This window comes from Dama dama, chromosome 13, assembly GCF_033118175.1.
Source record: "Dama dama isolate Ldn47 chromosome 13, ASM3311817v1, whole genome shotgun sequence".
In the NCBI taxonomy this organism is placed as follows: Eukaryota; Metazoa; Chordata; class Mammalia; order Artiodactyla; family Cervidae; genus Dama; species Dama dama.
In genome coordinates, this window is record NC_083693.1 from 42,060,411 (window position 1) to 42,084,147 (window position 23,737).

The window sequence follows — 23,737 nt, forward strand, 5'->3', positions numbered from 1 at the left end:
CTTTCAGATGGGCAACACACCTTCCCCTATTATCCAGCACAGTTCTAGATGCCCTCTGTTCTTTGCTTAATATCTATCCCTGCTCCATTAAAAAAATTAAGATAATTCTTTCTAGCTTAGACACTGGGAAAGAAGCTTAAAAGAGAAAACTAAGGACATGGTAAGGATTACAGGGTGTGGTGGGAGAGGTGTAGGAGGAGAGAGGACATTGCATTGAGGGAGAGAGGTTTCTAGCTGTGGGGGTGGACCACAGACTCCTTGGGATGATCCTCCAAGTCCAACCTCATTTGCAGTGATTCCTATTTAGGTTGATTTCATCAAAATGAAATAGAAGGGGAAGGCAATTCTCAGATGATTTCAGCCAAAATGCAAAACTATCCCTTGACAAATCTGGATTCATTTCTTTGGGGGGTTCTTGTTTAATGAAGTGAGGAAATTACAACAAGTTTGAGGGTGAGATAAAGTCCTATAAGATAAATCCATTTCCCCATTAACTTCCATGATAGACTTGATGGTGTCTATCAAGTACTTTGCCCATTTTTAAATTGAGTTGTTCATTTTCTTGTTGTTAAAGTGTGAGAGTTATTTATTCCGGACACTATATCCCTGTCAGATATATGATTTCCAAATATTTCCCCTATTCTGTGGGACATCTTTTTACATTCTGATGAAGTACAACTTATCTATTTTTACTTTTATTGTTGGACCATAAAGAAAACTGAGAGCCAAAGAATTGATGCTCTTCAACTGTGGTATTGGAGAAGACTCTTGAGAGTCCCTTGGACTGCAAGGAAATCAAACCAATCAATCCTAAAGGAAATCAACCTTGACTATTCATTGGAGGGACTGATGCTGAAGTTGAAGCTCCAATACTTTGGCCACCTGATGCAAAGAACTGACTCATTGGAAAAGACATTGATGCTGGGAAAGATTGAAGGTGGGAGGAAAAGGGGACGACAGAGAATGAAATGGTTGGATGGCATCATCAACTCGATGGGAATGAGTTTGAGCAAGCTCTGGGAGTTGGTGATAGACAGGGAAGCCTAGCGTGCTGCAATCAAAGAGTTGGATGTAACTGAGTGACTGAACTGACTGACTTTTGTTGTTGGGCTTTTGGTATCATATTTAAGAAACTCTTGCCTAATCTAAGGTTATTATTTTTAATCTTGATCTTTGTTTAGCATTTTATGGTCTGGAACCTGTTTTCACATGTTAGTTACCTCACTTATAAAATGATGTGTAAGAGTTTAAGACACTTAAACGTTTGAGATCACATAAAAGATAAATAATCATATAAATAAATAGCAATGCTTGCCTGGCCCTAAAATTTATGCTATATAAATAAGGTGACTATGGAATTTTTTGTCTAAGCTGAACATATTTAAGGATAAAGGTAGGTGATAATAATTATTATGAGTAATAGGTGTGAACTGGGACTGTTTTAGGCAGACTGGGACATATTCTGCCTACATATAAGTCATGGAGACCCGAGTCCCAGTGTTGAATCCACCATTAATTTGCTAAGCCCTTACCCATACAATGGGGGGTGAAGTAGATAATTTCAAAGGTTTCCTTTCATCTCTGCCATTCTAGAACTCCATGACAGGTACTGTCAAGTCAAGAACTATAGAGGAGTATTGTGCTGTTACTGACCTAAGACTTTGTTTGATTCTTTGATGGTTGATATCCTTAATAGAGACTGTTAGGGTGGCCAAAAGCACATTAAGGCAGAAGCAAGTCTTGTTAAAACAATTGCTCCTTCCTATAGTCAGGAAAGGCAAGTGGGTGGTTTTACCTACAAAACATTATCTACAAAACATTTACTTCCTGTGTGTATCCTGTAAATGTTGGTGTCCTTCAAAGTTCTGTCTTTGGCCTTTGACCCTTCTTATGCTATGTGTTATCCTTGGATACTCCATTATTGGAAATTCAATTAATGCCTGAGTATTGATGAATTCTAAACCTCATATCTCTCTCCTGAGCTCCAGATCTATATATCCAGTTTCCCACCAGATGGCCACACGTTCCAGACTATAAAATGACCTACTCCTGGCATGTGCATGGCCAGGGTCAGAGGACACACGGAGATCCCTATCCCCCTCCTCTTTCCTTCCCGCTCCCTTCTATGGTGAGGGGTTTCACAGGTTCACACGTGTGTTCCCCTCAGCCTGAATTCCCACTCTTCAGTCTCACTCCTCCCAAGCAGTCCTATTTTTGGCTCCTCCTTGGGCTTGGGGGCATTGTATGATGGTGAGGTTCACCATCAGGAGGACAGGCCTGGGGAAGAGCCTTGTCTACAGGCTGCAGGTGGGCTTGGAGCCATTTGGGAGACAGGGAATCCTAGGAAGGCAAAATGGAAGGAGGGGTGTGAGCTCTGAGCAGTTGGTCACTTGAACACCACAGAAAAGTCTTGGTTCAAGGAGTTTAAGGAGTGGAAACTACCTACAGAGTGAGTCAAAGGCAAGGCCACCAGTGTCCCAAATCTAAGGATTTTAACTGCTCCCACAGTACGTTAAACTCAACATAAGCAGACCAGAATTTACCATCTTACTGCTTATCTATAAGACATTCATCCTCTTCTATTCCATATCTGAGCAAACAGCACCATCAAACAATCTTCAGTCTTAGCCATAAACCTAGGCATTGATTCTACTTCACCTAAACATCTTTATAAACTGTCTTCTCCTTATCAGCCTGACTTGCTAATGCCTTAGTGTGAATTATTGCCATTTCTCATCTGATCTCACTCCCACCAGTTTTGTTTCTCTTAAGTCCATTCTCCATAACATCAGTCTGACCAGGACATTTCCTTGCTTAAAACTCTGCATTTGTTTCCCATTGCCCTTGGCATAAACCCAAGCTCCTGATGGCATGGAAGGCTCTCTGGGATCTGGCTCCTGCCTAACTTTCTGGATCTATCTATCATCACTTCCCCCCTTTTATGCATCCCCCCATTTATGCTCCTTCCAAGCTGAACTCCCTGTGTTTCCCTGGGTGGGCTGTGCTAACACACATTCCCTTGGCCTTCTGTGTAACTCTCCCTTTGCTGAAATGATCTTTCTCCAGGTTTCACCTAATGAATCCCTGTTCGTCTTTTGTACATCAGCTTAGATGTCACATCTAGGAACCCCTGTGCTCCCCTGTCTGTGTCTGCTTCTCCCACTTCCTCATCATATGTGCTTTCATGGTGCTCTGTGCTTTTGTACCATGCTTATCTGTAATTCTTTGTTTTTCCTTCTAGAATGGAAGCACCTTGAAAGCAGGGCTTTATTCCTATCCCAGTACCTAGCACAGTGCAGGGCACTTAGTACATAGCTCCTCTACAAATGTTTACTGAACCAATCAAAGAACTATGGAATGAAAATTTTATTTACATTTTAAAATTTAATTTTAATTTTAGTTTTGGTTGTGCTGGGTCCTCATTGCTGTGTGTGGGCTTTCTCTGGCTGTGGCAAGTGGGGGCTACTCTGCAGTGGCGGTGCGTGGGCTTCTCATTTCGGGGGCTTCTTATTGCGGGGGTTCTCTTGTGGTGGAGCATGAGGCTCTATAGTGTGGGTTCAGTAGTTGTGGTGCATGGGCTTAGTTGTCCCACAGCATGTGGAATCTTCCCTGGAATTGTTCGAGCCCTTATCTCCTGAATTGGCAGGCAGATTCTTAACCACTGGACCACCAGGAAAGTCTCTGAACTTTAAAAAAAAAATCCTGTTTCTCTATGCTATTAATAAGCAATTTTATATACTATCAATTGCTATAAGGTAGAGGAGTTCTGAAATCAATTTCTAATACGGTTTTTGCTGATGACAATCCTTAAATGGGTGTAACCATAAAAAGTGCCTCTGTTGTAATCAGCCTGGATTCCCCCTCTTCCAAACTCTATGTAACTTTTTCTGGATGCCAAAATGTTGTCCTGGGATGGTAATGCCTACTGCTAGTCTCAGGCTGCCATGCATATTCATGTACTGTTTTTTTAAAAATATAGATTTTCATTTCTCTTGAATAGGAGTGAGAGCACTAGGTGTACGGTTAAATATGTTTCCAATTAAGTTTTCAAAAATTATCATTAGTGACACATGGATCTTAATATATTTGATGAATTTCTTTTGTTATTATTGATGCCCAAACTGTCCTACTTTTGACCAGTGGGAGCCTCAAGTTAGCATCTGAGTTATTTTAACAAAAATGTAGCAGTCTTTGATAGCTTCTTTGCTACTTTGTACAACAGTATGTTTCAGGCACATAGTGGGTATTCCTTGTCCCAGTTAGTGTTCAGTTTTAACACACTGAGTCAGTCTGTATATACGGTGGTTGTAGCAAAGACAAGGAGTTTGGAACAACATTATAGCAGGACTCCCCGGCTTCCCTAACTCTATAAGATGCTGATCTTTAATCTGAATTTTTTGTGCAATTAATGAACATCCCCAATTCTTTTGAGAGAACATACCACTTGTGTAAAACTGTGTGAAACAATGATTCTCTGTTCCAATTCTGAATGTATTTGCCATTCTCTGTAGATCAAAGGAGAAACTCAATAATGCTTAAAAGCTTTAAGAAACTTAAAAGTCTGGGTGATTGATCTTTTAATGAGGTCAAAGTTCCAAAACAATACAGCAGAATTCTCTAAGCAGAGCAATTCATTTAGTAGAATTAAGGCAGTTGTTGATCTCTTTTCCAAAGTTTAGTGGCTGACCAACTCAGACTTCAGATCTGAATAGAGACTCCCAGTTTGAGCTCCAGGGAAAGTATATATAGAGGGTCTCTGGACAATCCTTTCATTCATTCAATACACACTTATTTTAGCACCTACTATTTGGCAGGCACTGTGCAAGGTGATGGGGATGCAAGAGTAGGATCCAACTGACCTCTGGGGTTACAGCAGTGTTTGCTACAGAGAACAAGATGAAAGGTTGATTCTCCTGTGAGTTTAAAAAATAATTTGGAGTTGACTATACTGAAGTGATGTAGCACACATGCATAGAACCATAACCAAAGGGAGGCACAAGAGAATTAACAACCTTTTTGTGTGTGTGTATGTGTGTGGAATATCAATCATGGTCAGCGAATCTCATTAACTTCACAGTAACTGTTAGCTATTATCTCCAGAGAGGCACAGCTCCTTTGTAAAGGGATAATAATAATTAAAAAGAAAAGGTAGAGCAAAGATTCAACTCTGAGTCTGATACAGCAGAGGTTCCCAAACCTTGGTTTGCTAAGAATTGACTGGAAGAAACCTTTAAAATAACAGATGCCATGGCCTCTCCAGACCTACTAAAACAGAATCTTTAGTGTTGGAGGAAGGAAAGGGACAGTTCATGAAACCAGAAAAAAATTTAAAGTTCTTCAACTTATTTTGCCGAGCCAAATTTGGAACCCCTGCCCTCCTCTATGCTGCCTGCTCAAGCAGTGGTTCCTAAACCACTGTCAGGCTTCAGGCTTCAAGATGACCTTGCAAACTATAAACTTCCTCATTACATTCAGTCTTGATCCTAAATGGCTGCTTTTTTCAAAATCAAGACGACGAGACTCTAAAATGCCACAGGAAGGAGAGCGGCACTTTCCCGTGTGCTGAAAACTAGGGGTGGGAGTGGGGAAAGGTATTCAAGCACAGATTAGCTGACACTATGCCCAAAACGAGCTGAAGCTGCTAAACTTTGAAGATCAACCACGAAGGAAATTTCCCCCCCTTTAATCCATCATGGGAGCCTACTAATTGCATCCCACAGCTGCAACTGATCGAGGAGAGGGGCCACGAGAACAGAGGCAGCCTCCTAGCCAAAGTCTTCCGCTCTGGTTCGGCGATTAGCATAACAGGAACTGGAAGGGAAGTCGGAGCTTTCCATCAGTACTACAAGAGGGAAGAGAGCTCCCCAGCAACCGCGCCTGGGACGCAGGCAAGACTCCAACTCGAACCCAGACTCCACCCGATATAGGTAGCCGGGGCACGGGGAACCAGGCCTAGCAGGCGCTGTTCTGGAACGCCACACAGCTGGTCTCAAAAGTTATTGTTTCCAAATTCTCAAATTTCCCGGGCGCCCCGCCCCCGGGTTCCGAAGCGTCGCGCCGGAAGTGACCTCACGACGGTGGCGTGGAGACGCAGGGCGCTTCCGGCGGCGGCCGCGGCTGTGGGGGTGGGTGTGAAGAAGACCTTTAGTCTCAGGGTCTTGCGGGGCTTCGGGGCAGGCTTGATGTAGTGAACCGAGGAGGCGCAGGCTCGGTCGCGTAGAGGTAGGCCCGACGGGGAGGCGGGTGGCTGGTGGGCGCTCGTGGGAGGGGTCTTCCGGGGTTGCTGGGAGAGTTTGCTTTTAGGCTTCGTGGTTCCAGGCCTTGCAGACTTCTAGAGCGGTGGGTTCGAGATGGGGGCCGCTTCGGGTGCGCGGGGGCCCATTATTAGGACTTGCCTCCGGGATATGGTTTGAGGTGGAGGTCGAGTGAGCGGGACTCTCAACAGTGGAGGAATTGTGGGAGGTGTGAGGCATTAGCGGCCTAGGCTCTTAGCTTAGCCTGTTAATGGCTCCTGCAGCCCACCCCCTCATTGCTCCCTGCCTCAGTTTCCTTTTGCACAGTGGAGTACGGTGGCAGGGAAGAACGCTAGTGCCACATCCATGACAGATAGCTGGGGGACGGAGATGAATTGGAGTCTGAGAGGGAAGGGTGGCTGAGAAATTAGTGATACCTGACAGGGGTCAGCTTCTGCTATTCCTGGAGACTCCCCCTTGATTCTTTACTGTTGTTGGTGTACGTCTTAGTTTTTTATTATCAGTACACTTTGTGTGATATTGGTTGAATTGATCAGTAATTGACTTGTTGAATGGTTCAAGTGTTGTGGTGTGGGGGAGGTATAGTCCTCACCTGCTTGGGCAGTAGGTTGTCAACAAACCTCCCAGTTCCAGAGGTAGGAGTCCAGACAGCCCACTCCTGCCGTTACAGATGAGGATCTCGAGACCCAGATTGGTTTTTGTTCTCTTTCCTAGCCACAGACTAAACTGATTTCTGGTCTGTCAAATAGAGGTCTTAATCCCATCAAAACTTAAGTGACTGCCTCTGAGCAGGTCACTGTTTCAACTGGAAACTTCAGATGGATTCTAGTCTTTTATTTATTAATGGAAGATTAAGTGTACTGAGCACAGAATTCTTATTTTTTGGTTTCTCTTTATGAAATGGAAATGGTTACAAAAAAATAGCTTTTTGATTGCTAAGAATTTTTTGTTTTTTTTTAAATATAAATTTATTTATTTTAATTGGAGGCTAATTACTTTACAATATTGTATTGGTTTTGCCATACATTGACATGAATCCACCACGGGTGTACATGTATTCCCCATCCTGAACCCCCCTCCCACCTCCCTCCCCCTCCCATCCCTCTGGGTCATCCCAGTGCACCAGCCCCCAGCACCCTGTATCATGCATGGAACCTGGACTGGCGATTCGTTTCACATATGATAATATACATGTTTCAATGCCATTCTCCCAAATCATCCCACCCTAGCCCTCTCCCTCAGAGTCCAAAAGACTGTTCTATACATCTGTGTCTCTTGCTGTCTCGCATACAGGGTTATTGTTACCATCTTTCTGGATTCCATATATATGCGTTAGTATACCGTATTGGTGTTTTTCTTTCTGGCTTACTTCACTCTGTATAATAGGCTCCAGTTTCATCCACCTCATTAGAACTGATTCAGATGTATTTGCTAAGAATTTTTTGTTGAAGCCTTCTTGAGGACTGTGGGACTAATAGTGTCTCTAACCTTTGTGACCTGTGACCCACAGTTAATGTATTTTGCATGCTGACTCTTTGTGACGCCTGCATGCGTAAAGTGTGTACACAGGAAACAGAAGTTTGCCTTCTATGTGTGTGGTACCCTCTAAACATTTTCTATTTGATTGAAGAAAAAAAAAAAGTTGATTGTAACTCACTAAACTGATTCTCACCTATATTGGATCTGACTGCTAAAGACCTGTAGTTTGAAAAAGGTTCGACTGGAAAATGTTTAATTAAGATGCTTGAGAGTCTGAGATTTGTAAGTAATGCAAGGTGGAAAATATGGCATTTTTCTGTTCTTATGAACCACAGGAACAGGGTTATTAGAATTCTTCAATCAGAACAACAGGACAGGACGTCCATATTAGTATCCCAAAGGAGTACAGTATCTGTATTGATAATGTGTCTGAATTTTGGCAAGGCATTTGAGTCTTTTCTGATGACCTGGTGGGTGAGATGGGGTGGGAGATTTGCCCTATTGTGGTTAAATTAGGTGACGTCATGACTTTGGGCGTCTGTGTCTGTAGGAATTTGATTTATGGATTCAGGTACAGCTGGGAACTTATTGAGGGTCTGTCACTTTCTTATATGCAGTGTGTATTTGAAGCCTTGTCTGAAGAGTGTTCTTATCAAATTTGTTGCCTAATGAAGTGAAGAGAGAAAGTATCATCTGGTTAATCTCAAGATTTGCCCAGTGTAGTTTAATGAAATGGAAGGGTCATCATAAATTTTAGTAATTTAAATATTTAATTGAAAATGGTTTAGTGTGTAATTTCTGTTAGGTTGTAAATATTGACTTTTAAAAAATAAATACAAAGTTTTATAAATCTAATAGCAATTTGATGCTTTAAAAGTATATAGATAACCTTTCTTATAGTAAAAAAAAAAAAGCCCTTGAAGATATGGCTATGTATAAATGGTGTATTACATTACCTGATTTTCAGATGTTAAGCCAATCTTGTGTTCCTAGAATGGATTCTGTTGAGTAGTGGTGTATCCTACTTTCTATATATTGCTGTTTTCAATTTGCTGATATTAAAAATTTTTGTGAGGAATATTGGTCTGAGGTTTCCTTTTCTTGTGATGTCTTTGGACTGGACTCAGTATCAAGAGTAAAATTACCCTCATAAAATGAGTTGGAAAACGTTACTCTGCTGTTTTTTGAAAGAGTTTATGTAGGATTGGTAATTATTTCTTTCTTTACATTTGATAGAGTTTACCAGCAAAGTCCTCTGGGCCTGGACTTTTCTTTGTGGGAAGATTTTAAATTACTCATTCAGTTTCTTTACTTGATATAGGTCTATCTGGGTTTTCTTTTACTTTATGATAATTTTTTATAAGTTTTGATAATTTTATCCTTCTGGGAATTTGTCCATTTCTTATTTTTCTTTTTTCTTTTTGAGCTTGTATCCAGCCCACAGAATTGTATCCTAAAACAGGAGTCCACAAACTTTTTCTGTAAAGGGCTTGATGGTAGGCTTTGTGGGCCATGTGGTCTCCATTAGTACTACTCAGCTCTCTCACTGAAGTGCAGAAACAGCCACAGACAGTAAGCAGAGAGCTGTACGAGGTTCTCTTCCAATACTGCTTTGTTAATAGTGGGCCAGATTTGGTACATGGGTGTAGTTTTCTGACTCCTGTTTTAAGGTAATACATTTTATGGTTAAAAGTCTATTTGTTATCTAGGCAGATCAGGTTTATGATAGAGTGGGGTGGAAGTTGATTCCCTTGCTTGCATATCTTTGTGTACTCCTAAGGATGTGTGTATTCCAATTTGAAGATTGAGACTTCATTTCCAAGATGTTGTAAAGGTAATTTAGGCATTTTTATAGTTTTGTTCAGGTGAGACAGAAGGTGACCCTCGTAGTATAATTTTCTAGGGCCATAACTCGAATCCCCTATTTGGCCAGTATTCCTTCTGTGAAAAGGAGGTGTTTGTAGGACTTCCCTGGTTGCCCAGTGGTTAAGACTCTGCTCTTTCACTGTAGGGGGCATGGGTTCAATCCCTGATCAGGGAATAAAAATCCTGCAAGCTGCACCAAAAAAAAAAGAGAGAGACATTTGAAATAAAATTTGTTACATGGTAGAAATTATATAGATTATCTCATTTAATCTTCACAATGGTTCTATGAGATCGTTTAATTGGTATACAGTTGACTCTTGAACAGTTGGGGGCCAGGGCCTCCAACCATCTGCAAAGTTGAAAATCTGAGAATAACCTATAGTCAGCCCTCCATATACATGGTTCTTCTGTATCTGCAGTTCTGCATCTCACATTCAGGCAACTGCCCATCATGTAGTACTGCTGTATTTAGTGAAGGAAATGGGTGTTTTAAGTGGACCTGCGCCATTCAAGCCCATGTTGTTTGAGAGTCAACTCTAATTCCCATTATAATTGAGACAGTTGAGACTCAGATTAGAATAATTTGCTCATAATTCTGGCCTTTGATGTCTGACTTCAGAAGTCCATGCCCTTTTCACTACGCTGCCTTTTGTAGAAGATAGGGACTTAGTACTAGGATTGTACTAGTAGCTGTTTTCTTTCAAGATCTTTGTCATTTCCAAGCTTTTGATTCTACAGACATGTTTCTATATAGATATATAGGAAAATATCTAGTTTTTCAGAAATCCATAACTAACCACTCATCCATAATTATTGATTTAATTGTCCTTAGCATATCAAACTATTGGATCTGAATGCTGAGAGTTCTGTCTGATGTGGATGAGATGGAAGTTTGTAGCTCTGTAATTGGCTAATTGTTTTTGAATCATTTCTGATGACTACCTTAACTGCATGATGAGTGGAAGACCATTTAGGTCTTCCTGACTTTGTTATCTAAAGGCTTCTTACAAGAGAAATGATTCACCAGAGTCTCATAGTGTGGCATTTGGTAGTCTGGAAGTCCTATTAGCATTTGAGCAAAATCATCCTGTGTCTAGCATGTGTGCTCAGTTGCTCAGTCGCGTCCAACTCATAGCAATCCATGGACTGTAGCCCGCTAGGCTCCTCTGTCCATGGACTTTTCCAGGCGAGAATGCTGGAGTGGGTTGCTGTTTCCTCCTCCAGGGGATCTTCCTAACCCAGGGATTGAACCTGTGTCTACTCCTATGTAATATGCCCAGCATAAATGGGTATATTTGTCCACTACAAAGGCATATACAAAACTGTTTAATTCTCTATTCATAATAGCCCCCAAACTGGAAATAGTCTATCAGGAGTAGGATGGATAAATACATTGAGGCATAGTTATGTAATAGAATACTATATAGCCATGAGAGAGAATGAACTGCTGCTACATGCAACAAGGGTGAATCTCACAGATGTAACATTGAGCAAAAGAAGCCAAATACTTTAAAAGAGAACTTTTAAGATTCCATTTATATGAAGTTCAAAAACAGGGAAAATGAACCTTTTGTGATAGATATCAGAATAGTGGCTGCCTTTGTGGGAACACAGTGGGACCTTCTGGGGTATTCACAATACTGTGTCTTGATTTGGGTGTGTCCTCCCTTAGTGTGTTCATCTGACTAGAAATCCATATGTTGGCACTCCACTTGTTTTAGATTTACTGTTTTCAGTTAATAAAGAAATTTTCTTTGAAACTATTAAAAATCCTACTTATTAGTTATTATTAACATAATATAAACTTGTATGTGTAATATCAGTGCCTTAAAGATATATGTTGAATGGAGAAGTAAAAGTCTTTTCCCATCTGATTGATTTCTGGCATTTCTAAAATTCCTATTACAGCTTTTCATTTTGCATCAATCTCAGCATCAGAGTAGGATTATGATGGAGTATAAATGATAGGAAAGGAACTTCATAATTTTGTCACATTAAGTAGACAAAGGTCAATCAGGAAGGGGAAAATAAGCATAAAATCATGTGTATTTTGTGCCTTTTTTCCATCATCAGTGTTGTGGAATTTGTGTGGCATTGGAAATTCACTTGATTTCTTAAATTCTTTGAGATATATTGATAATTGTTGCAACTCAGTGATGGGTGTGTGGGGTTCATTATGCTGTTCTGTCTACCTTTGTATATGTTTGAAATACTCTGTAGTAAAAAAAAAAAAAAAAAAATTATGGATGAGCCTGCTAATGCATTGTTTCTTTTATTGTCTGTTCTGTCAGCATAGTTTTGTGATACTTGCTCAGTTAAATAATAGAGAATTACTGGAGTTTGTCCTTAGGTTTTTGTGTTTCTAATGAGACACTCCTCTTTTTTTTTTTTTTTAAACTGAAGGAGTGCTTTTTGTGCTCCTTTAAATATATTTTTGCTGTTTTTCCTTTTTTAGACTTATGTTTTATGTAGATATATTTCTGAAATTAATATTTGAAAACTGTTTAAAATGCTGTTCTATTTCTTTTCTATTTTTTGTGGGAAACACTAAGCCAGTGTTTCATTTTTTGCTTAGTATTATAAGTTATTGTTGTTTAGTCGCTAAGTTGTGTCTGACTGTTTGCAACCCCATGGACTGTATCCTCTCAGGCTCCTTTGTCCATGGGATTTCCCAGGCAAGAATACTCGAGTGAGTTGCCATTTCCTTCTCCAGGGGATCTTCCTGATGTAGGGGTCAAACTCTGGTCTGGTGCATTGGCAGGGGGATTCCTTACCGCTGAGCCACCAGGGAAGCCCCTATGTCACCTGCTGTTTGCTGACTTCCTTTTGCGTGTAGAACAGTGTTAGATTTCATGTCTTACATAGAATTTCACATAGAATATGCTTAGGGATATTGTGTTTTTGGAACCATTTCCAAGGAGAGCTAAGGCATTTATATATAAATATTTAGATAACTCTAGATTTTGAGGGATTAACTTCTGTCAAGTTTATTATGTCTCCTTTGATTGAATTAATATTTACTGAGTTCCTCTTACATCCTAGGCAATCTTATTGGCTGAACAAAACAGACAAGGTCCCTTGCCCTCGTGGAGCTTACATTCTATTGGGGTGACACATACAATATAAATAAGATAATTCATATGGTGAGTCATTTTGAAATTATAACAGAAAGTGTTGGAGAGTGATAGGGAGTTAGCTGCATTAAATTGGGTAGCCAGGGAAGGCCTCTGGTGTGGTGACATTTTCGAAGGTAACTGAAAGACAAGATAGTACTAGCCGTTCTTATAACTGCAGAAAAAGTGTTCTGAAAATACATGGTGCAGAATTTTGGAGAGAACAAGCTTGATGTATTTGAGGAACAGTAACAAGGTCAGTTTGTCTGGAGAACAGGAAGAGGAGTGGTAAGAGATGAAGTTGTCTGTAGAGGTTAGTAGAAATGAGATTTTGTAGGGCCTGCAGTCCATGGAAAGGAAGTTAAGCAGAATCATGACAACTGATTTACATTTTAAAATTTGCTCTGGCTGCAGTGTAGAGAAAGAATTGAAGGGGCAGAAATTGAAGCAGAGATGTAACAGGGGACTGCTGCAATTATGAGATGATAGTGACTTAGAGTAGGTAAGTGGTAGGGGAGATGGAGAGAAATGGACATACCTTTGAAGTAGTGACAATAGGGCTTATTGATGAATTGAATGTATGGGATGAAGGACAAGAAAGGACTCAAGAAGACTCCTGACTTTTTTTCCCCTTTGTCTAAGCAGTATAGTGTATGTTGATGCCATTTATTGAGATGGGAAAAGCTTGAGGCTCAGTCGCTGAGTTGTGTCCAACTTTTTGTGACCCCAAGGACTGTAGCCGGCCAGGCTCCTCTGTCCATGGGATTTTTCCAGGCAAGAATGCTGGAGTGGGTAACTATTTCCTCCAGGGGCTCTTCCCAACCCAGAGATCTAACCCACATATTCTGCCTTGGCAGGTGGATTCTTTACTTCTGAGCCACCTGAAAAGCTGTGAGAAAAGCTTGGGAAGGAACAAATTGGGGGATGTTGAGTGTTAGGCTGAAAAAATTAAGAATTCTGTTTTGGACATTTATGAGATGCCTAATCTTTGCGGGGATTGTCCAGTGTGTGAGTTTTCATCTTTATGTTTTATGGAAAACCTTTCTGGGAAATCAATCTCTTCTTATTGAAAGAATGACAATATTCTGTGTCATGCTATACTGGTTATGTTGGCTGCATATAGTTTTCCTCCTTTTTTTAAAAAAAAATTAAGATATAGCTTGCATACAGTAATAATGCATAGATGTTAAATGCCCAATTCAGTAAATTTTGCTAGATGTGTATAACCTTGTAACTACAGCATCAGTAAAAACAAAGAACATTTTCATTACTCCTCAAGTCCCTCTGCCTCTTTCTAGTCAGTTTTCCTCCCTAAAGGTGGAAGACTTCTGATTTTTCTCACTATAGTTACTCTTGTAGAAATTCTTATAAATAGACTCATATAAATGTATCTGTGTGACTTTCAGTTTTTGAGTATCATCTCTGTTGTATTAGTAGCATAAGTAGTTTGTTATTTTTTATTGTTAAGTGGTGTTCTATGGTATAATTAATACCATGATTTGTTTCCTCTCTTCTCCTTGTTTCCAGTTTTTGACTGTTGTTATAAAGGTACTTTGTACACTTGTGTACAAGTCTTTTTGTTAATATATGTTTTTATTTCTCCTGGGTAAATCCTAGAAAGGAAATTTTGGGTCACAGATATATATTTGATATTATAAGAAACTGCCAACCTCTTTTCCAGAGTGCATGTATCATTTTACACTGTCAGCAGTTACAGGTTGTTTCAGTGCTTCCATTGTCACAGACATTTGGTGCTTTCATTTTTGGTCTGTAGTGTGGATATAGTGTCTATGGCGGTCTTTTCACAAGCTAATAATTTTTTAAATGTGGTAAAGTATACATTTTATCATACAAAATGATAAAATGTATCATTTTAACAGTTTCTAAGTGTACAGTTCAGTGGCATTGAGTTCACTCACATTGTCATGCAACCATCACTATCATGAACTTTTTTATCATATCAAACTGAAACTTTGTACCTGTTAAATAGTAACACCTCATTTCCTGCTCTTCCAGCCCCTGGAAACCACCATTCTACTTTCTGCCCTTGTGAGGTTGACTATTCTAGATACCTCATGTGAGTGGAATCATACAAGTTACATCCTTCTGTGTCTTATTTCACTTTCACTTAATGTCTTCAAGGTTCATCTATGTTGTAACATATATCTAAACCTTCCTTTTTTTAAGACTGAATGATACTGCATTTTTATGGAGTGTTTGTGCATTCATCCATCCTGGACTTTTGGGTGTCTCATTGTGTTTCAGTTCACATTTCCCTGTTAATTAATGATGTTGAACAGCTTTTCATATGTTTATTGACTATTCATATAACTTCTTTTGCCTGCTTTAAAAAACTGATGTTTTCTTTTTATTTCTTATTTGTTTTTTTTTTTATTTTATTTTTTTATTATTATTATTTTTTTTTTCCAGTGGGTTTTGTCATACACTGATATGAATCAGCCATGGATTTACATGTATTCCCAATCCCGATCCCCCCCTCCCTATTTCTTATTTGTAAGTATTCTGGATTCTATCTCTTGTGAATATTTTCTCCTTAATTGTGGCTTTCCTTTTCTTTTTTTTTTTCTTTTCTTGTTTTGGTGTGCTTATAATAGAGGGCAGAAACATCTTTTTGCCATCATAAATCTGGGAGTTTTCTTGAAATGCTTGATCCTTGGAGGTAGCCTTCACTGGGATGATGTTGAGATGGGGCTAGATTATATGGAATACCTCCCTAAATATTTTTTTTTTAACAGTACCTTTGTTTTAAATGTATGATTATCTTAACCCATCTAGAGCATGATTTGGTTTGAAAAAAAATTGAAAATGATTTGTTTTGGAAAAAAGATAGTTTTCTACTATGGTGTATTGTAATCAAAGCTAGATGGTTTTACCTTTTGACTGACTGAGGCTTTATCTTGAGAAAATTATTCAAGATAAGCACAGAATGAAATTGAACATTGCTGCATTAACTATAATTGTGAAAAATTGAGTTATCTAAATGTCCACTGAGGAAAAAAATGATATGTGAATGCAATGGAATAGCACATACACATGGAAAATATGCTATTTTACTAAGAAGCTGCCTTTATGCTCTGATTACAAGTATGTAAATATCCATTATAATCTCTGCTGTAAATTCCCCATCTGTAAAATGGGTTAGTAGAGTAGCTGTCTCATAGGGTTGTTATGAAGATTGAAGGCCCTTAAAGAAGGCCCCTAAAGTTTTAACTCAGTCCTGAGACATAGTAAAATGAGCAATAAATTACTAGCTGCTGCTATTGTTACACAGTATAATAGTATGTGTGTAAAGGCTGTGGGATTACATGTGTTCCATTCACTTTTTATTTTCTTAATGGTGATTCCCCCGCCCTCCCCCCCCCCCCCGCCCTCCCCCCCCCCCCCGCCCTTTCTGTTACCTATTACTGTATTAAATCATTACCAAATTCAGACCATCACCTGTATCAGTCTTGGTCTTGAATCTCAACTTTTTCCCTTCTCCATTGCTTCTACCTCTTCCATCTTGCCACTATCTCTTAAATAGGCTGCTCTAGTTGCCTCCCAGCGTCTTGTTTTTTAACACCTCTTCCAATTTGTATTCTTTAATGATGATTTTTGATGAACAGGACTTTTAAATTTTGATGAAATCGAACTCATCAAATTTTTTTCTTTTATGATTAGTACTTTTTTCTGTTTTGTCTAAAAAATCTTTCTCTACTCTAAGGTCACTTAGATATTCTGTTTTTTTTTCCCCCTAGTAGTTTTAGTTTTAACTTTTATGTTTAGTTTATTTTGAATTAATTTTTTGTATCTGATATGGGATAGGAATAGAAAGATATTTTTTTCTCGTATATATCCGGTTGTTCTAGCACCATTTATTGAAAAATCCTTTTTGATTTTTCCATTGATTTATCTTGATACCTTGTGATCAGAAGTCAGTTAACCATGTGTGTACACGTCTGCTTCTAAACTCTGGTTCATCTGGTTATCTCCTCGCACCAATACCACATTGATTTCTATAGCTTTATAGTAAAACTTGAAATACGGTAGTGTAAAACAACGGCCTTTGTTTTTCTTTTATATGATTGTTTTGGCTATTCTAAGTATTTTGCATTTCCATATAGATTTTAGGACCAGTTTTCCAGTTTCTCCAAAAAGGCCAACTGGGATCTTTATTTATATTTGATCTGCAGATCAACTTGAGGAGAATTGATAACGTTAAGCTCTTCAGTCTGTGAGTGTGTACATCTCTCCATTTATTTAGATCTTCTTTTAATGTTTCTCAGCAATCTTTTGTAGTTTTTATCATAGAGGTCCAGCACAGTTTTCATTAGATATGTTCCTAAGTTTTTGTGTTTTTTAGTACTATTTTAAATAGTGTTTTGAAGTTTCATTTTTGGTTGTTTGTTGCTATTGTATAAAATACAGTTGTTTATTTTATATTGAGCATGTATCCTGTGATCTTGCTAAAGTCATGCTCAGTTGTTTCGTGTCCGACTCTTTGTGACCCCGTGGACTGCAGCCTGCCAGGCTCATCTGTCCATGGGATTCTTCAGGCAAGAATACTGGAGTGGGTTGCCATATCCTCCTCCAGGGGATCTTCCCGACCCAGGGATCGAACCCATGTCTCTTATGTTTCCTGCATTGGCAGGCAGTTCTTTACCATTAGTGCCAGCTGGGAAGCCCTGCTAAAGTTTCATACTAGTAGGATTTTTTTTGGGGGGGAGGGGGTGCATTCCTTAGGGTTTTCTACATGCACAGTCAGCAATAAAATTTACAAATAAAAATAAATTTACATCTTCATTTCCAATATTTATGCTTTTTATTTCTTTTTCTTATTGCAGTAGCTAACACCTATAATGTAATGTTGAATAAGAAGTAGAACTGGTGAGAGTAGATATTCTTGCCTTGTCCCAGTCTTCAGGGGAAAGAATTCATTGTTTCACCATTAATATGATGTTATCTATAATTGTTTTATAGATGCCACTGCTCCCTTTTTATATCATGGATGATGTTGAATTTTGTCAGATTATCTTTCTGCATTTGTTGACATGATCATACATGATTTCCCATTTGTTTTGTTAATGTGGTAGAAGACATTGATTTTTTTTTTATTGACCTTTTTGTTTGAGATAGCTGTAGATCCATATGTACTTATAAGAAATAATACAGAGAGATTCCTTATACCGTGACTGATTTTCCCTATTGGTAACATCTTGCAAAACAATAGTATGGTGTCACTACCAGGATATTGACATCATATGGTCAAGATGCAGAATGTTCCCTTACCACAGGCATCCCTCATGTTGCTCATTTATAGCCATCCCTGTTTCCCTGTGTCTCTGCCTCTTCTATCACTCCTGGGAACCACTCTTCTTTTCTCCATTTCTATAGCTGTCATTTCAAGAGTATTACACAAATGGAATCATAAAGAATGTAATCTTTTGGGGTTGGCTTTTTTCACTTTTTCTCCATACCACGGTTTGTGTTTAACCTTTGACACGTGGAAAGTCATCTAGCCTGTTCCAGTTTGAGGCTATTAGAAGTAAACCCGATAGACACATTCAAGCACAGGTTTTTTCGTGAGTTATGTCTTCCATTCTCTGAGATAAATGACTAGTCGTGCAACTGCTGGGTCATGTAAGAGTTGCGTGTTTAGTTGTTGTTTTTTTTAATAGCCTCCGTTTTGGCTATTTATTTATTTTTGGCTGCACTGGATCTTTGTTGGCTGCGTGCAGGCTTTCTGTGGTTGCACTGTGCTGGCTTAGGAGTTGTGGAGATGAGTTTAGTTGCCCCACAGCATGTGGAATCTTCCCGGACCAGGGATCAAACCCGTGTCCCCTGCATTGGCAGGCAGATTCTTAACCACTGGACCACCAGAGATGTCTGCATGTTTAGACTTCTTTTTTTTTTTTAAGTTAAAAAATGGCCGCACCGTTTAGTAGTTCCGTCAGCAGTGCATGAATGTGTGAGTTATTCAGTTTTTCCACATCCTTAGCTTGTAGGTGGTGTGTCAGCGTTCTTTATTTTAGCTGTTCTAGTGGGCATTAGTAGTGTATCATTGTGGTTTTAGCTTACATTTCCCTAGTGGTTAATGTAATGATGTTGAACATCTTTTCATGTACTTATTCGCCATCTGTATAGCTCTTTGTTGAAATGTCTTTTGTGTCTTTTGCCCACTATGGATTGGATTTTTTTTTTTTCCATCACTGAATTTTGGGAGTTCTTTATGTATTCTAGATACTGGTCGTTAGTCTTTGTCATATGTGTGATTTGTAAATATTTTTTCCCAGTCTGTAACTTTTTTTTTTTAAATCCTCCTAATCAGGATCCTTTTGCAGAATGAAAGTTTTTAATTTTCAAGAAGTCTGATCAGTTTCTCCTTAATAGGTCGTGCTTTTGGTGTCCAGTTGAAGAATTCATTGCCTCACCTTAGATCCTGAAGGCTTCTCTTACGTTTTTCCTGAAAGTTTTATAGTTTGACATTTTACATTTAAGTCTATGACCCATTTTGAGTAAACAAGTATATAAATTATGAAACTTAGATCAGGGTTGACTTTCTACTGATGAATATCCATTACCACTTGTCTTAACAACTGAAGCAAGGTATGCAGTATTTGTATTCTTTAACTGGAGATACAAAGCCTGATAAGATTATTAAACTCAGTATCTATATTATTTTATTTTTAAAAATATTTGTTTGCTTGGTTCATTGCAGAAGATTGTATTAATTCTCTTCTACTGACTTTCTAAAAATTTATTTTTGAATATTTTATATACTTGTTTGTATTCTACATTATGTTTTGACATAATCAAATTGCCTAAGTGGAAAATTATAGCAATATATATTATTAGTGAGTTGTATCCTCAGTAATAATATATATTGTTTAGGCATGAATTAACTCTTTTAATGTTTTTGCCTTAATCTTTTATCTGATGTTTTTACTGCAACCCTTTCATTTCTTTTATTTACATAATTTGTTCAACTTAAAAGCATTTTATTTACAGTTGATTTAGAGTGCTGTGTTGATGTTTGCTGTACAGCAAAGTGATCCAGTCATATTATACATTCTCTTTAATTTTCTCTTCTATTATGGTTTATCACAGGGTATTGAATATAGTTCCTTGTGCTGTTTATCTTTGTTATATCTAATAGTTTGCATCTGCTAATCCTAAATTCCCAGTTCTTCCCTGCCTCACCTCCTCTCCTCCTTGGCAACAAGTCTGTTCTCTGTATCTGTGAGTTTATTTCTGTTTCACAGATATGTTCATTTGTAGCGTATTTTAGATTTCACATTCAAGTGATATCACGTGGTATTTGTCTTTCTCTCTGACTTATTTTGCTTAGTCTGATCATCTCTAGGTCCATACATGTAGCTGCAAATGTCATTATCCCATTCTTTTTATGGCTGAGTGACATTCAGCTGTATATGAGTAATGTGTATGTGTGTGTTTGTGTATATACACATACATTTTAACATCTGTTTTTTTCTTTTGAGATTTTAATGTAAAAAAGTAGAAACACAGATGGGGCACAAATGTGCATTTTATACCCAAAGATAATGTGGATAATTTGGTTATTACTCATAACATTTTAACAAAATAATCAGAAATTTAGTCATTCACATTAGTAATAACATTAAGAGTTCTTATTAAAGGAGTTTCTCATACATCATCTCACATTGGGAGATGATGTGTGCAGTGGGCAGATGGGAACAAAAAGCAATCAATAAAGAAAATGTGATAAGTAATCTAATAGTGATAATACTGTTTCTAGGAGATAATATTGGAAGTACTTTTAAAAAAATTTGTTTTTAATTGGAGGATAATTGCTTTACAATGTTGTGTTGGTTTCTGCCGTACAACAGCGTAAATCATCTGTTATACATGTATCCCCTCCCTCTTGAAACTCCTGCCCACCCCCACCCCACTATTTGTGACAGAGTACCAGGTTAAGCTCCCAAAATGTCTCCTGCCTCTTGAACATGCCACCACCCCCACCCTGCCTGTTGTGACAGAGTACCAGGTTAAGCCTTGAACACGAACGGAGATCATTCTGTCATTTTTGAGATTGCAACCAAGTACTGCATTTTGGACTCTTGTTTCTATGATGGCTATTCCATTTCTTCTAAGGGATTCTTGCCCACACTAGTAGATATAATGGTCATCTGAGTTAAATTCACCCATTCCAGTTCATTTTAGTTCTGATTCCTAAAATATTGATGTTTGCTTTTGCCATCTCCTATTTGACCACTTCCAACTTGCCTTGATTCATGGATCTAACATTCGTGACATTGTACAAGAGACAGTGATCAAGACCATCCCCAAGAAAAAGAAATGCAAAAAGGCAAAATGGTTGTCTGAGGAGGCATTATAAATAGCTGAGAAAAGAAGAGAAGCTAAAGGCAAAGGAGAAAAGGAAAGATAAACCCATTTGAATGCAGAGTTCCAAAGAATAGCAGGAGAGATAAGAAAGCCTTCCTCAGCTATCAAAGCAAAGAAATAGAGGCAAATAATAGAATGGGAAAGACTAGAGATCTCTTCAAGAAAACTAGAGATACCAAGGGAACATTTCATGCAAAGATGGGTACGATAAGGACAGAAATGGTATGGACCTAACAGAAGCAGAAGATATTAAGAAAAGGTGGCAAGAATACACAACTATACAAAAAAGATCTTCATGACCTAGATAACCACAATGGTGGGATCACTCACCTAGAGCCAGACATCCTGGAATGTGAAGTCAGGTGGGCCTTAGGAAGCATCGCTACAAACAAAGCTAGTGGAGGTGATGGAATTCCAGTTGAGTTATTTCAAACCCTAAAAGATGATGCTGTGAAAGTACTGCACTCAATATGCCAGCAAATTTGGAAAACTCGGCAGTGGCCAGAGGACTGGGAAAAGTCAGTTTTCATTCCAATCCCAAAGAAAGGCAATGCCAAAGAGTGCACAATTGCACTCATCTCGCACACTAGCAAAGTAATGCTCAGAATTCTCCAAGCCAGGCAGGCTTCAACAGTATGTGAACTGTGAACTTCCAGATGTTCAAGCAGGATTTAGAAAAGGCAGAGGAACCAGAGATCAAATCACCAATGTCTGTTGGATCATCAAGAAACCAAGAGAGTTCCAGAAAAACATCTACTGCTTTATTGACTATGCCAAAGCCTTTGACTGTGTGGATCACAACAAACTGTGGAAAATTACCAGACCACCTGACCTACCTCCTGAGAAATCTGTATGCAGGTCAGGAAGCAACAGTTAGAACTGGAGGTGGAACAACAGACTGGTTCCAAATTGGGAGAGGAGTATGTCAAGGCTGCAATTGCCTGCTTATTTAACGTACATGCAGAGTACATCATGCGAAATGCCAGACTGGATGAAGCAAAAGGTGGAATCAAGATTGCTGGGTGAAATATCAGTAACCTCAGAGATGCAGATGACACCACCCTTATGGCAGAAAGCAAAGAAGAACTAAAGAGCCTCTTGATGAAAATGAAAGAGGAGAGTGAAAAAGTTGGCTTAAAACTCAACATTCAGAAAACTTAAGATCATGGCATCTGGTCCCATCACTTCATGGCAAATAGATGGGGAACCAATGGAAACAGTGACAGACTTTATTTTCTTGGACTCCAAAATCACTGCAGATGGTGAGTGCAGCCATGAAATTAAAAGACGCTTGCTCCTTGGGAGAAAAGTTATGACCAACCTAGACAGCATATTAAAAAGCAGAGACATTACTTTGCCAACAAAGGTCGGTCTAGTCAAAGCTGTGGTTTTTCCGGTAGTCATGTATGGATGTGAGAGTTGGACTATAAAGAAAGCTGAGCACAGAATTGATGCTTTGAACTGTGGTGTTGGAGAGGACTCTTGAGAGTCCCTTGGACAGCGAGGAGATCCAACCAGTCCATCCTAAAGGAGATCAGTCCTGAATATTCATTGGAAGGACTGATGCTGAAGCTGATGCTCCAGTACTTTGGCCACCTGATGTGAAGAGCTGACTCATTGGAAAAGACCCTGATCCTGGCAAAGACTGAAGGCGGGAGGAGAAGGGGACAACAGGATGAGGTGGTTGGATGGCATCACAGACACAATGGAAATGAATTTGAGTAAACTCTGGGAGTTGGTGACGGACACCGAGGCCTGGCGTGCTGCAGTCCATGGGGTTGCCACGAGTCGGACAGGACTGAGCGACTGAACTGAACCAGGTTAAGCTCCCTGTGTTACACAGCAAGTTTCCACTATTTTACATATGGTAATGTGTATGTTTCACTGCTTCTCTCTCAATTCCCACCATCTCCTTCCCCTCCTGTGTCCACAAGTCTGTTCTCTTATGTTTGTGTCTCTGTTCCTGCCCTGCATGTAGGTTCATTAGTACTATTTTTCTGGATTCCATATCAGTTTAGTTCAGTCACTCAGTTATGTCTGACTCTTTGTGACCCCATGAACTGCAGCACACCAGACTTCCCTGTCCATCACCAACTCCTGGAGTCCACCCAAACCCATGTCCATTGAGTCGTTGATGCCATCCAGCCATCTCATCCTCTGTCATCCCCTTCTCCTCCTGCCTTCACTCTTTCCCAGCATCAGGGTCTTTTCAAATGAGTCAGCTCTTTGTATCAGGTGGCCAAAGTATTTGAGTTTCAGCTTCAACATCAGTCCTTCCAGTGAATATTCAGGACTGATTTCCTTTAGGATGGACTGGTTGGATCTCCTTGCAGTCCAAGGGACTCTCAAGAGTCTTCTCCAACACCACAGTTCAGAAGCATCAATTCTTCGGTGCTCAGCTTTTTTTATAGTCCAACTCTCACATCCATACATGACGACTGGAAAAACCATAGCCTTGACTAGATGGACCTTTGTTGACAAAGTAATGTCTCTGCTTTTCAATATTCTGTCTAGGTTGGTCATAACTTTTCTCCCAAGGAGCAAGCGTCTTTTAATTTCATGGCTGCAGTCACCATCTGCAGTGATTTTGGAGCCCAGAAAAATAAAGTCAGCCACTGTTTCCACAGTTTTCCCATCTAT

General features: G+C 39.2%; 1 protein-coding gene across 2 annotated transcripts in view; it reads left to right on the forward strand.

The window, feature by feature from the left end:
• Nucleotides 1-6,086: 6,086 nt before the first annotated feature.
• The window catches only part of EDC3 (enhancer of mRNA decapping 3), a 57,593-nt gene continuing 39,942 nt past the window's right edge, over nucleotides 6,087-23,737 (forward strand). Inside the window, exon 1 of one of the 2 annotated variants that reach the window (XM_061158998.1) lies at nucleotides 6,087-6,222. The gene's annotated coding sequence lies outside the window, so the exon portion shown is untranslated. The remainder of the gene's footprint in view (nucleotides 6,223-23,737) is intronic. The other variant, XM_061158999.1, reaches the window with a different exon arrangement.